A 13,692-nucleotide genomic window follows, 5' to 3' on the forward strand; every position below is an offset into this window, starting at 1 on the left:
GCCTGTTTGGTTGGTCCCCAGAGGGTATGAAATAAGCCTGGAAAGGGATGCTGGAGTGAAGGTAAACGTGAAGGAGACCTTTCAGTGCTCAACAAGAGTTTGTGTCTGATTGTTCAGGGAATCACAAGTAAAGCTGCCCAAGCAGCATCTCCTGCCTAGCACAAACCACCAGGCCTCCATCTGAGGCCACCTGCCCAGGACCTGGGGTAGCTACCTGGCTAGATCCTAGATGGAAGCTGCACAAAATTCCCCTCTTCTTCTCAAGCATCAAGCCTGAAGAGGTGGCCTCGGCCCTGGAGAACCCCAGCAGATGGTGCAACTTGTTCCTTGACCTTTGGCAGAGATTAAATCTCTCCCCTCCCCTAGGCAACATTTCAAGGCTGGAGTTTGCACCACACTAAGTCTCAGCCCCTAGGGTGCTAGGGTGGGTGCCTTCCTCCAAACTTGGTTGCTGGAAGAGGTACCTCCTTGGTGGCTCCAGGAGCTCCCAGGTTCTTCAGCTCCCCTCTGCAGACCTCTATACAGCTCCACAGAATGGAATGGATGAGACTTCTCAGTTTTCAAAGGTCATTCCTATCAGATGGTTACAACAACAAAAGCCAAGGGTCTAATCCTATGGCCCTCCCAGGCACTGCCAGGGTTTAGGGAAAAGCTCCTGTATTTGCTTCTCAGCTCCATCCACTGGATTGTCTGGGATTGTCAGCACAATACACCACCCCCTCTTCCATGTCCTCTCCCTCCCCCTTGGAGGAAGGATTAAACCTATCAGCTCATCTTTCCACAGGGCTCTCTGATTAGCATGGCCACAGTGGCTTACAAAATGTGGAAAAACAAGTTGAAGTGGGACTAGGTGCCAGCTGCTGGGCATTAACTTCCTCTTAACTCTGTCTTGGGAGCTGTTGCTGAGGAGGACAATCAGGAACCTCATCTCCTCCACCCTTTTCCTGCCCCTTTTGGAGGAGGTCCTTTCCTCCCCCCACGTGCTCTCAGATTACCACTTAGCCACACCACCCCAGGACCCAGCCCATCACTCCAACTCACTCTAATGGCATAGCGCACAGAGTGCTAGAGAAATCCTGCCTCAGACCCTTCCTTACTAGCTTATGATTCTGGGCAAGTCACCTAAACACTACCTACCTCCATTTCCTCATCTGTAAAATAAGGATAATAATAGGATCTATCTCCCAGGGTTGATGTACCCCTCAAATGAAACAATATATGTAGAGAGAGCACTTTGCAAATCTTAGTGTTATAGAAAGCCTGTTTTGTTTGTTTCCATATTCTCCTTCCTTGACATAAACAAAAACTGACCTGTCCTGTATCTCTTTCTCAGCATTCCAGACCATTAGACCTGGGAGAGACCTCAGAGACCAAACCAACTTTCTCATTCTACATAGGAGAAAATTGAGGTTCAAGGTGGCAAAAGAACGACCATTTGAGGTCACAAGGGCAGTTAATGGTAGAGCAGTACTCCCTTGTTTGCAAAGGCAATTTTTTTTGATGAGACCCAGATGCCAACTTTGCTTTCTGAAGTGACATACAGATGTGTAATTGGATTAATGGTATACCCATAGAATGTTCAAACTAGAAAAAATTTAGAAATCCCCTAAGACATAATTATCATATGAATTTGAAGGAAATTTAGAGATCATACATGTTGTGAGCTCCAAGAGGGCAGGGCCTGATTGATTGATTGATCATCTACTCCAATTTCCTCATTTTACAGATAAAGAACCCCCTCAAAGATGTTTAAGTGACTTGGCCAACATCACACCAGTAACAAACATCAGAGATCAGGCTGTCCTGTCTCACTAGAGATGGTGACATTGTCTCATTTCCTCTGCTGGCACATTTGCAGGTTAACAGGAGCTATTTGGAGAGTGTCTTAGGCTAAAAGAAGGGATTTCAAGGGTAGAAATGCCAGGAACCATCACAATTCAATTCAGTAAAGTTACTAAGAACCTATCACATGCCAGGCACTGTGCTAAGGGTCTGGGCACACAAAAAAAGGTGAAAGACAGTTTCTGTCCTCAAGGAGTTTATGGCCTAATGGGGAAGGAGGAAACATTCAAACACATATATAGCAGGCAAGGTAGATACAGAACAAACAGGAAGTAATGAACCAAGAGAAGTGCCTGGAATTTAGAGGGGTTGGGGAAGGCTTCCTGTAGGAGGTGGAATTTTAGTTGTAACTTAAAGGAAGACAGAGAGGTCAGTAGTCAGAGTGGAGGAGGGGGAGCACTTCAGGCATGGAGAATGGCTCTGTCTGGAGCAGAGAATTGGAGCATCCAAATAGAGGAGGAAGGTATTGGGGGAGGGGAGATCTTTGAGATGCCTTTCAAAAGAGATGAAGAGTCTGGAGAACTTGGGTTCAGTTCTGGCTTCAGACACTTACTAGCTGTCTAGTAAGATCCTGGATAAGTCAATTAACTCGGATTGCCTCAAAAAAAAAAAAAAAGGGGGGTTAAGTGTCCTAGTGCATACTATACTCCTTATATGGATCTGAGGTAGTACCTGATCCAGCATCATCTTCTATGATACCTCCTTCATTGATGACAATAATCACTTACATTTGTAGATAGCTTTATAGGTTATGAAACCTTTTCACATATACAATGTCATTTGACCTTCACAGCCACTCTATGAAGCAGATACCCTCTTTAGGGTAGTTCTAACTACTGCCTCAAACATATACTAGCTTTGTGAGGTTGGATAGATAACCCTTTTAGAGAGGCACCTCAAAGACCTTCCTGCCTCAAAATCTTTCTCCTTTTAAGAACAGTATACAGGAATCTTCCTGTTTTGTCTATTAGAAGTCTGATGCTGTAGGGATAGAGAACAAATAGGCTTTGGAACCAGAGAAATCTGGATTCTAGTGGCATCTTTGCCACATTTTGGTGATGTGACCCTGGGCAGTTTACCTACATTCACAGAGTTGGTATCTGTTTGCACAGTAGAAAGCAGTTCCTCATCCCTGGCCTCACTTGGCTAGTGAGCTCACAGGTCCCATCCATAGCCTATCTTGTCTACACATAGGCTCACATGTAACCACATCACTCTTTACTGAGTGAATGATGCTAAAGGGAGGAGCTCTGAACATTGATTCTTTGTAAGTTTTAATGAGGTTGAATGGCATGACCAATTATAATTAAACAAATATCTATTCTAAGGAGACGTGTGTAAGCATTGTTGTTGAACATAAAGAGAGAACCCAGTACTCTGAAAAAGTTGTTACCAGTAGCAAATACTTGTACATTTTGCAAAGATACCCTACCCCTAGCAGCCAGTTTTCCCATTAGTTTTTTAAAAATGTGATCAAGCGACCATGTTATGTGACCAACATAGTATGGAGTTCATTGTTTCTAACCAAACAAAATTTAGAAAGTTAACTTGATACTTGGTAAATGATCCACATAAGTCTTTACTTTCCATGAGTTTCTTCATCTATAATATGGGTACTGTAAGCCAATAGGTCAAGACGCATTTAAGAAGCACATTTACTATGTATTTGGCATTGTGCTATGTGCAGGGATGCAAATAAAAGCAAAAATATAGCCCTTGTCCTCAAAACCCCCACATTCGAATGGGAGAGACAACATGGACATAACTATGTATGTACAAAATAGAAGCTAAACCCAGAAGGAAGGTAGTAAGGTGTGGAAGTGGGGAAGATGAGAGGGAAAGGAAAGAATGGGGACCAGGAAAGGCATCTTGAAAAAGGTGAGATTTAGGGGCAGTGAGGTAATGTAGTGGAGAGAGCACTGAGGACCTGTAAGAGCAAGCAAAATAGGATCTTTTGCTGTTTTTGTTTTACTAAAAGTGCCTCTGAATAATGTGATTAAGGAGGATCTTTCCCACCCATTATCAGCCTGGGAAGATTTGTAGGAAGGCCCATACCTTTTGTTAATGAGGCACTAGTTTTCAAGGGATGTGAAGCCCTCTAGCTCTAAAAAGTGTACAATAAAGACTCTGAGGTGCAGGTTGTACTTGGGGGCTTACTGACTAGAAGTTTTTGTTTGGCCAGACAAGGACTCTGGGAAGCCATTAAGGAGCTTCCCTGGCTTGGAAAACCCAGATGTCAGTGCTTCCCTCTCTGCTAACTATGATTAGACAGGTCCAACTGTCTATTGAATTCAGGCAGAGGAAGCCATGTCTGTTGATCTTTGATTTCTCTGTATTTTCTTTGAAGTTCTGGGTGCTGACTCCCCTGAATTCGATGAATGATATATGTGCTTTTTTAAAGGAATGATACTAAAGTGATTGTTAACCCCTCAAAAGTTGCCTTTCCTTTTATGAATGCAGATCTAAGAACCTGTGATAGCAGGCCCTCTTGTGCATGTTGGGATGCTTACTGATATACGACCTAAGTTCAAATTCAACCTTAGGCACTTACTAGCTGTGTGACCCTGGGCAAGTCCCTTAAACCCCAATTGACACCCCCCTCCCCCCAAAAAAGAGAGAGGGAAATGAGTGCTAATCCCTTTTCCAACACAGACTCTCCACGGGATCCTGAGCAAATCATTTCATCTCTTAACACTAAATACATCTCTGATGCAGAAATTCTTAATCTTTTTGGGAACTTGTCTGGGGCTATCTGATGAAACCTGTGGATCCCTTCAGGGAATAATGGTTTTAAGTGCATATAATAAAATGCATAGAATTACAAAGAAAATCAGTTATATTGATTATGTTACTGATACCTCACAGAACAAGGATTTGTGAAGTTATCCAAACTTCAATCAAAAGGACAGATACGTGAAGTTTGAATTCAGTCAAAGGACTGCACTTGAGGACCTTGAGGACCATATGAGGCCTCAAGGTCATAGGCTCCCCATCCCCGCATGGTTTACAGAGAACCCCTAGCTCACCAAGAAATCAGATCCCATTAGAAAATTTCCCCCTTGGTCCAGAGGTGATTTCTTTACTGTAATCAAAACTCAATTTATCTTAACATATTGGTTCAACTTACTCAGTCTCTGACCTTCCTGGTCATTGAACTCCCAGCCTCCCTCGGTGCAATAATCTAACAAATCCTAATTCCTAATTATCTGTTCCTTCCTTTGGTTGCTGCCACCATATCCCCATATACAGATTCCCTTGGCCCTATCACCTACTCCCTTTTCCCCTTCTGCCCCCCTCAGTGGTACACTCCATACCACAAGAGTGCTCTACTGGGATTTATTGGCAAGAAAAAGGAATGCACACATATCAAATGATAAGATTGCAGAAAATTGAAAAGGTAAAGTCCATTAATATGCATTTGTTAATTAACTTATTTATAAAGTGCTAGGCACCAATAACTGAGTTTCCCAGTACAGAATGAATAGCTCCCAAGTTTACTCATCTATCCTACTTAGCTAGAAGTCCTCACTTCTGCCATCATTCTTCAGGACCATGGATCACCATTCTCAGGCACCTTGAACCATTCTGACCCAAACAACCAGATGTGTCCCCTAAAGCAGGGGTCTGTGAATTTGCTATTTTTTTACAAAAAATATTTTGATAACTGTACTTCAATATAAATGGTTTTATTTTTAATCCTCTACATGCTATTTTATACATTTAAGAGCATGATTCTGAAAAGAATTTCATAAGCTTCACCAGGCTGCAAGAGAGGTCTAGGACAGGCAAAGTGTTAAGAACTCCTGCCCTAGTCTAAAATACTCCTCAATAGGATTGGCCATGGCCCTTGCTATATACTTTGGACTGAGCCTGTTTGTCAGTGTGATAGACCATAAAGAGTCTAGGATTTTGAATCATGGGACTTGTGGTTGAGTCTCAGCTCTAACATCTAGTAGTTATGTGACTTTGGGCAAGTCTGAGTATCAGTTTTTCCTTCTGTAAAATGGGACTAATAATAGTCAAACACCCAGGGCTGTGGTGAATGCAATCTAAATGTAAGTTGTTCTACAATCTCAAGCCAAGTCTAAGCTAATGGAGAAACTTCTGGTTCAATGAGTATTTAATAAGCACCTACTGTGTGCAAGTCACTGTGATAGCTGGTCACATTGTGGGTGGGCTTCTGGTACTTCACTCACAAGTTTATATTCAATTGCTAATTCACTAATTCATGCTACCTGTCCCGTAACATTGAGAAAATGGACTTGGGGGCAGAGGAGCAAGGGCAAAGAATAGGTTACCTCACTCTGTTCATGGTCAGACTGTCTTCTGTATCATTGGGGCCACCCTCCTGGCCCTGAACTGTTCCAGTCTGTGAAATTACCAGCTGTTTTCCAAGTGAAAAAAAAAATTCCTAGCTACCCCATACTAAACATGTCTATCTGTTTCACTTCCATCATCTGGAGCTCTGAAGTTACCCTTGTATATCATATTATTGATGCTTCCATGTTTCTCTCTGCTCCATTTATTCTTTGAGCCCACTGTGACCTACAGTCATTGCCATCTTACCCTACCCTGGCCCAACTTCCCTCCCTCCACAGTTTGACCCTATAGTTAGCCAGTAGTGACTAATAGCAACCCTTTCAGTCTTTCCTCATTGACTCCCTAGCTGCTGGTGTTGAGTACAAATTCCACAATCCAAACACCTCTTCTCTCTTCAAGCTTTTACATTGCTCCCCTACCTCCTCCTCAGCAGAGATCCTTACTTCCCATTTTACTAAGAAAAATGAAGGTGTCTGTCATAAGTTTCCTCTTCTCTCTAGTGTATGCCTCAAAGACTCTCAGCAGCAACCCCTATTCTCTCATCTTCTATTCTAGATTCTAAGGAATGACCTTCTCTTGGTCAAAACTAGACCCTCTTCTCTTACCCTTTTTTCCCATCTCCCTAGAGAGCTTGTCCTTCTATCATGCCTTCCCCTTCTATCTTCAATACTGTTTTTTTTTTCCAATTGGTTTCTTTCTTGCTGCTTATGAACATTACAGGCTCTCTCCATCCTTAAAAAAAAAAAAAAAATTATCACAAGGCCCAACTATTCATTCATGCTAACCTAATATCTCTTTTCCCCTTTCACAGCTAGAAAAAGCTGCCAATACTTGTTGTCTCATTCCAATCACTTCTTGACCCCTTGCAATTTGGTTTCCTACCCCACTTCTCAATGAAAATGCCCTTTTGCAAGTTATCAATGTTCTCATGCTGTAGTTTCTAACTGTAATTTTTTCCTCAATCCTCATCCTTCTTGTCCTCTCTGAAACTTTAAATGCTATTGACCAGTCCCTGGATACTCTCACCTCCCTTGGCTTCCACGATGTTTTTTCTCCTAGTTATCCAGACTACTACTTCTCCGTGCCCTTTGCTCTGTCATTGTCCTTGACCCTCCCTCAAAACATGATGTCTCCTAAGATTTTATCCCAGACTCTCTTCTCTTCTCTGCTTATACCTTCTCCACTGTTGATCTCAGTAATTCTCATGGATTCAATAGTAATCTCTACACGGATGACTCCCCAGTTTCATCTTTCTAGTCAACAGTCTGCTAGGCATCTCTGCCTGGCTATCTTGTAGGCATATCCAACTCAATATGTCCAAAATAGAACTCTTTCACCTAAACTTGTCCTTTCTCCTAACTTCCCTGTTTCTCATGCAAATCCTGGGAGGCTGGTGGTATTATTATTATTGTTTCACAGATGAGGAAACTAAGGCTAAGCAATTTGCCCAGGAACATATGGCTAGTAAACGTCTGAGGTGTCATTTCAGCTGGGGCATTCCTGACGCTAGGTCCCCCACATTGCAGCTTTCCCTAAAGTATAGTCCCATATCCCCAAGAGATCATAAAAATGGGAAAGGGTCCCACATGTACAAAAATATTTATAGCAGCACTCTATGTAGTTGCCAAAAACTGGAAGTCAGGGGGATGTCCATCAATTGGGGAATGGCTGAATAAATTATGGTATATGAATGTAATGGAGTACTATTGTGCCATAAGAAATGATGAACAAGAAGACTTCAGAGAGGCCTGGAAGGACTTATATGACCTGATGCTGAGTGAAAGGAGCAGAACCAGGAGAACTTTATGCACAGCAACAACCACAGTGTGTGAGAGTTTTTTCTGGTAGACTTAGATTTTTGTAATAACACAAGAACTTCTTACCAAAAAAAAAAAAAAATCCCAATGGAGGATCTCAAGGTAAAATGCCTGCCACACTCAGAGAGAGAAATATGGAAGTCACTCACATATTGTAGCAGATCATGTTTGTGTATGTGTATCTGTTTGAGTATCATGTTCTGATTTGTTATACGGATTCTTTCATTTATCTTAGTCTGACTACATAGCATGACTATAGTGAAAATATACTCAATAGGAAAGTATATGTAGAATCTATACAGAATTGTATGCAGTCGTGGGGAGGGAGGGAGGTAGTGGGGGGTGGGTGGGGAGGGATAAAATCGCAATTGTATGGCAGTGATTGTTAAACATTAAAAAAATAAAAAAAAATAAAAAAAAAAAATAAAGTATAGTCCCTTGTTAGTCCAAATCTTGCATTAACTGAAGGAGGAGGAGTATATATATATTCTAGGAGATTCCATGCTGCCCTATAGTGATGTTCTTTAAAAAATTCCTTAGTGGATGATATCTTTTGAGAATCTGAAGCTGGCCCTGCAGTGACTTCTGAAGTAGTTTTGAAGCAATGAAGTCTTAGAATGTTGAAGGTCTCCTCATCCCTTACCTTAAATTGAATATAACATATATTTTCAGAGAGGTAAAATTTGAGCAGAGAGTTTATGATAAATGTTTGTTGACCAACTGAATGAATGAATGGATTGCCCAGAATATGTTTTTGGAATACTATATATGACAATACATGTTACAGAAATCCTTATTCAGATTCTGAGGCATATTTTGATATTTTTGAACAAATTTACTCTATTTTAAGCATGGTCACTTGAAATGGGAAAATAGAATTTCTCTTTGCATTGTCATTAATAGGCTACTGATACTATTTTTGTATGCATTATTAAGATGAGAATTACATAATGGTTTTCTTCTTTTTGCTCAAGTAATGATGACTTCAGGTGTTCTTTTAGCTGAAGAAGATGACTTTCACAAAGGAAGAAAGAACTGAGAATCACTCCTGGGTGTCAGTTGTGGGTGTGAGTAGAAGAGAGAGGGTTTATTTTCTCTTGTAAATGTATTTGTCATTTTCCAAAGAATTGAATTGAATTCAAGATAGTTCAATGAATTTCATTAGTTCAATTCAACTTAATGATACTTTTCAAAGTATGTCCTTATAAGAACTTGAGTTTTGCTTTTCAGGTGGGTGCAGGGCTGGAGGGATGGCAGGCATGTACAGAAATAGATAGAGGAGCAAGCAAGGTAGCAGCTGCCTCGGGTGTAATACAAAGTGGGTTGGGAAGCTTCAAGGGAGACTTTTTATTTGTTTATTCATTCATTCATTCATTTGTTTATTTATTTATTTTTAGCTTTCGACATTCACTTTGATAAGATCTTGAGTTCTAAAAAAATTTCTCCCTCCTTCCTCTTCCTCCTCCCCAAGACGGCATGCAGTCTAATGTAAATAGGTTATACATGTGTAATCATAATTAACATTTAAGGGATACTTTTTAGAATCACAGATTTAGAACAAGAAATGACCTCAGGTAGCATCCAGTCCAACCAACTCACTTTAAAGATGAGGAAACTGAGACCCAGAGAAGTTAATTGACTTGACCAAAGTCATATAGGTAGTAAATGACAAAGCTGGATTTCAACTCAGGTCTTCTTGACTTCAACTCCAACACTGTCCATTAAGTTGTCTTTTCTGCTTCCTTTCCTCTTCCTCTTAGCAACCATTTATATCTTAGTGGGCCTTCTAATTCTCTAAACTGTACCCATATGTACCCTCCTCAAAACAGAAACGGATCTGATACCATCAATGATACCTTGACAAACACTCATTCATACCAAAGAAAATGTCCTGTCACTCGAGGGCCAGGAAGACAAGTTATCTTCTTGTAGCTGAAGAAGCAACAATTTTGTTTCTTGTTATTCATTTACTTTACTTTTTTTAAACCACAGAACACAGCTGCATGGTTAACTGTAAAAGTGGCTATAGCAAGACAACTTTCCATACTCTACAGCAGATGTTCCAAACCAACAGATTGAAATCTATTTATTACCTGCAGATACCAGGCCCTCATATGGGAGAGCTCTAAGTTTCCACCATTTGTGTTTCCCCTCTTTGAGAGATCAGCTATCTCTCTGATAGCCCATGTTGCTTCCCTTTGTGGTAGAACTTCCAAGGCGTATATCCTCTGTCCCTCCCCAAACTGACTGCAGAAGGATGTCTGATAGCGTAAATTCAACAGTTAGGCCTTCTTTCTCTTGGTGTGGACTACAGATGAAATTTATTCCTTGTTACTAAAGCAAATACTCAAGAGGTAGCACTACAAGAGGTCCTTAGCAGTCTTCTATACCTTAGTGTGAATAAGATGTTCAGATTCTTTCCTGAGACTAAGTTTGGTTAGGGTAGGAAAAGTGGAAAGCACTTGAAGACACTAGGTATTAGGAGAGTGGGAAGTAGGGAATCAGCAAAGTTTATGTATATATGTAGATAGATAGATAGACACATAGATTGATTGGTCATTGTCCTTTGTTCTCAAAGAGGACCAAAAGGACATCACCATGATAAAGTGAAGTATCAATGTGTACAACTGTGGTTGATCAGATCAATACAAGCTCAGAATGCTCTACCACAGATAGGGCACAGATAGCCCATGTGAACATTTAGGGTGGATACTCCAAATCTGAGCATCCTACATTTCCTTTGTGTTGTTTCAATTCTGCTTTGCTCACAGAGCATAGCACCCTTGGAATATGTTTATATAAACATATATATAAATTTAAGTGAATACACACATACACATAACAAAAGAAGAAGATGGCTTGGAATACTAACTTTGTAGTGGACAATTCTGCATCAATCATTGTCTACTTCAAAGATCTAAATCTGTCCCAGGACCTTACTGAAGCATTTGCAGTCCAGTCTTCCAGTGTGTGAAACAAACAGATTTAGCACCTAGTTAGCAGGCATAATTAACTAAATTAGGAAATTACTATATGGCAACTAGGCTCCTTCCCTTCCTCCAGCAATAGCTTCCCAGGAATTCCCTCCATGCTTGTCCTTTCCCTCTATCCTCAACATATACACAAACTACTGGAGGAACACTTAATGCTGTCCATTCTCAGGCCTGATTTGTGGGACTTGATCCTGGTGTGTTCATTCCTAGTTAATGCCTCTGTCCTATTTTGAGCAGTGGTGCAGTCACTAGCTTTCCTGGGATAGTGGCACTGAGATGTGACAGACCTCCGGGACCTTGTGGAGCAGGAAGTAAGCCTTGATAATAGGCCAACTTCTAGAGATAAGTGGACTTATGCTATTTTGCTAAGTTGGAGAATGAAAAATTCAGTCCAGGTTATACTTTTACCCTGACCTGTTAATGATATAAAGAAGAGGACCCTTGAAGTTTTGTCACTGGAGATTTGTCCTTTTCTAGATACGTACATATTCACAGGCATGAGAGTATAAAAATGCCAAATTGGAATTGTCTCTGAAAACAGGTCTGGAGAATTGCAGAAAGCAGCCGGAGCCTGCCCTTTCCACATTTGGGCTTATGTTTAAGATTTGCTCTAATGTATGGTTAATGGAGTTTTTTTTGCCTTGACTTTTAAAATCAAGAATGTTCCCTTTTAAAACTATGAGGATTCTCTCTCACCATTAAAGCTCTCCTTCTCTGGCATAAAGGAGCTAGGGGCAAAGGAAGAAAGTCCAGCACAAATTAACTGGCAAGACTCTGGGTTGTCATGGCCCCCATGAGCTCAGCATAGTTTGATCCAATCCCATCTCAGCAAGGTCGACTCCAAACAATCAACCTTGGTGGCATTTCTTATGCTGAGATTCTCAGAATAACTAAGGACTATTTAAACCTCATGGCAGGTTAATCATTAATGAAGAATTTTGAAAAACAAAATAGCCCAAGCCAAGACGTAAAGGTAGGTAAAAAAAGCTGGTGAAAGGTCACATTAAGCACCCAGGAAGGCTGAAATATCACTCTCAGGAAATTGAAGCTAGCTTGGGAGAATGGCAAATGAAATTCCATGCAACCCTATGCCTCTTGCAGAAATGGCTGTGGTGTTGGTTTTGCCATAACTTGTATTGAGTTTTCCTTTGGATCCCTCTTCTGATCATGGCTGTGACTTTCCGTGGTAGGCAGCTCTATCTCAAAACAGGGGTGGAGAAGGCTGGGAATAGGGAGTCATCTGTGGGGAAAAGACTGCTGGTAATGGTAACATAGTGGTCCATGCTCTCAGACACTAGATCTAGCTTCTTCACTAACAAGTAAGAATGTAAGGTATTGAGACAGTTATTGAAGATTTGCCTTGTGGTGCATCTCACACAAGGTAGGGAAATGATGGCTGTGGATTCCTGTCAAAGAAGCAACAACCCTAAGCTGGAGCTCCCTGGAGCTTTCCCTTTAGGACCAGCCTGAGGTAGTCTTTTCAATTATTTCATAGCAGTGGAGGGTTTGGTCTTCTTTGGAAATAACTCAAAAGGATTTAATGCATACTTGACGATGCCTTGGTGTAGCATTTAAGTCCAATGGTAAATGTGAGAACTTAAGAATCAAAAACTGAAGATTTTTAAACAAATATTACCCAGAAGGTAATGGTAAAGTTCATATTGGATATGAGTAGCCTAGACCATGTTACGAAGAAGGAATAGAAAAATGGAAAACATCATTAAAGAAATGTGTGAGCCAAAACCCCTCCTAAAGATGACCCGGTCATGTGACAAGAGGCAAGGGGTTACCAGTGGACAGCTCATAGAATGTGTGAAGGGGATTAGGAAGGTACCAAGTGTCAGATAGAAGAGTTTATGTTTGCTCTTACAGATAATAAGAAATACTGAAGTATATTGAGTGGGTGTGGGGGCAGGTGGGATGTGGCTAGACTTGCACTTTAGAAAAATTCGAAGTATTTACTGGAATGGTTAGAAACATGAAGCAAGGAGACCATGTGAAAGACCATTGCAATAGTCCTGGGTGATGGTGGAAGAACAGGAAGAAGAGAGTGTTTGCAAGAGATGTCATGAAGACAGAAATAATGAGATTTGGCAATCAATTGACTATATAGGGTAAGCAAGTTAAGAATAATACCGAGATTATAGATTTGGGCATTATTATTAGCTTAGCTATGATTATTATGGGACATATTGGACATTATTAAGGGACATCCAAGTTGAAATATACAAAGGGCAGTTAATGATAAGGGAACAGACTCCAGGAAAGAGATTAGTACTGGTTACATAGGCATGGAAATCATCTGTATGGAGATATTAATTAAACCCTTGAGAGTTGTCAAGGTCACAAAGTAAGAGAGTATGGAGAAGAAATAGAAGAGGACCTGGGACAGAGTACCCATGGTTAGCGGGCACAACATAGATGCTGATTCAGGAAAGGAAGCTGAGAAGGGTCATACAAGTAAGAGAGGAACCAGGAGAAAGCAACGATGGAGAAAGCCAAAGAGGAACAAGTATCCAGTAGGACAGGCTGGTCAACATTGACGAAGGCTGTATTTTTAAGTTGTGTCAATCCTTCTTATTTTTTTCAGCATAATTAATTTATTTTCCAAGGGTCCTACATGAACCTTCCCTTATAAAAAGACATTTCAGTAAACTAACCAATGCAACAACTGAGCAAATGAAATAGCCTGGCCTCCTATCATAGGCCCCATCTGTCCA

At 40.9% G+C, this 13,692-nt stretch overlaps 1 long non-coding RNA gene across 1 annotated transcript in view; it reads right to left on the reverse strand.

The window, feature by feature from the left end:
- Nucleotides 1–8,290, reverse strand: part of LOC140511453 (uncharacterized) — a 21,277-nt gene extending 12,987 nt beyond the window's left edge. Inside the window, exon 1 of the long non-coding RNA XR_011969558.1 lies at nt 465–8,290. This is a non-coding gene — a long non-coding RNA (uncharacterized lncRNA). The remainder of the gene's footprint in view (nt 1–464) is intronic.
- Nucleotides 8,291–13,692: the final 5,402 nt, after the last annotated feature.

The sequence above is a fragment of the Notamacropus eugenii genome, chromosome 6 (assembly GCF_028372415.1).
Source record: "Notamacropus eugenii isolate mMacEug1 chromosome 6, mMacEug1.pri_v2, whole genome shotgun sequence".
Classification (NCBI taxonomy): domain Eukaryota; kingdom Metazoa; phylum Chordata; class Mammalia; order Diprotodontia; family Macropodidae; genus Notamacropus; species Notamacropus eugenii.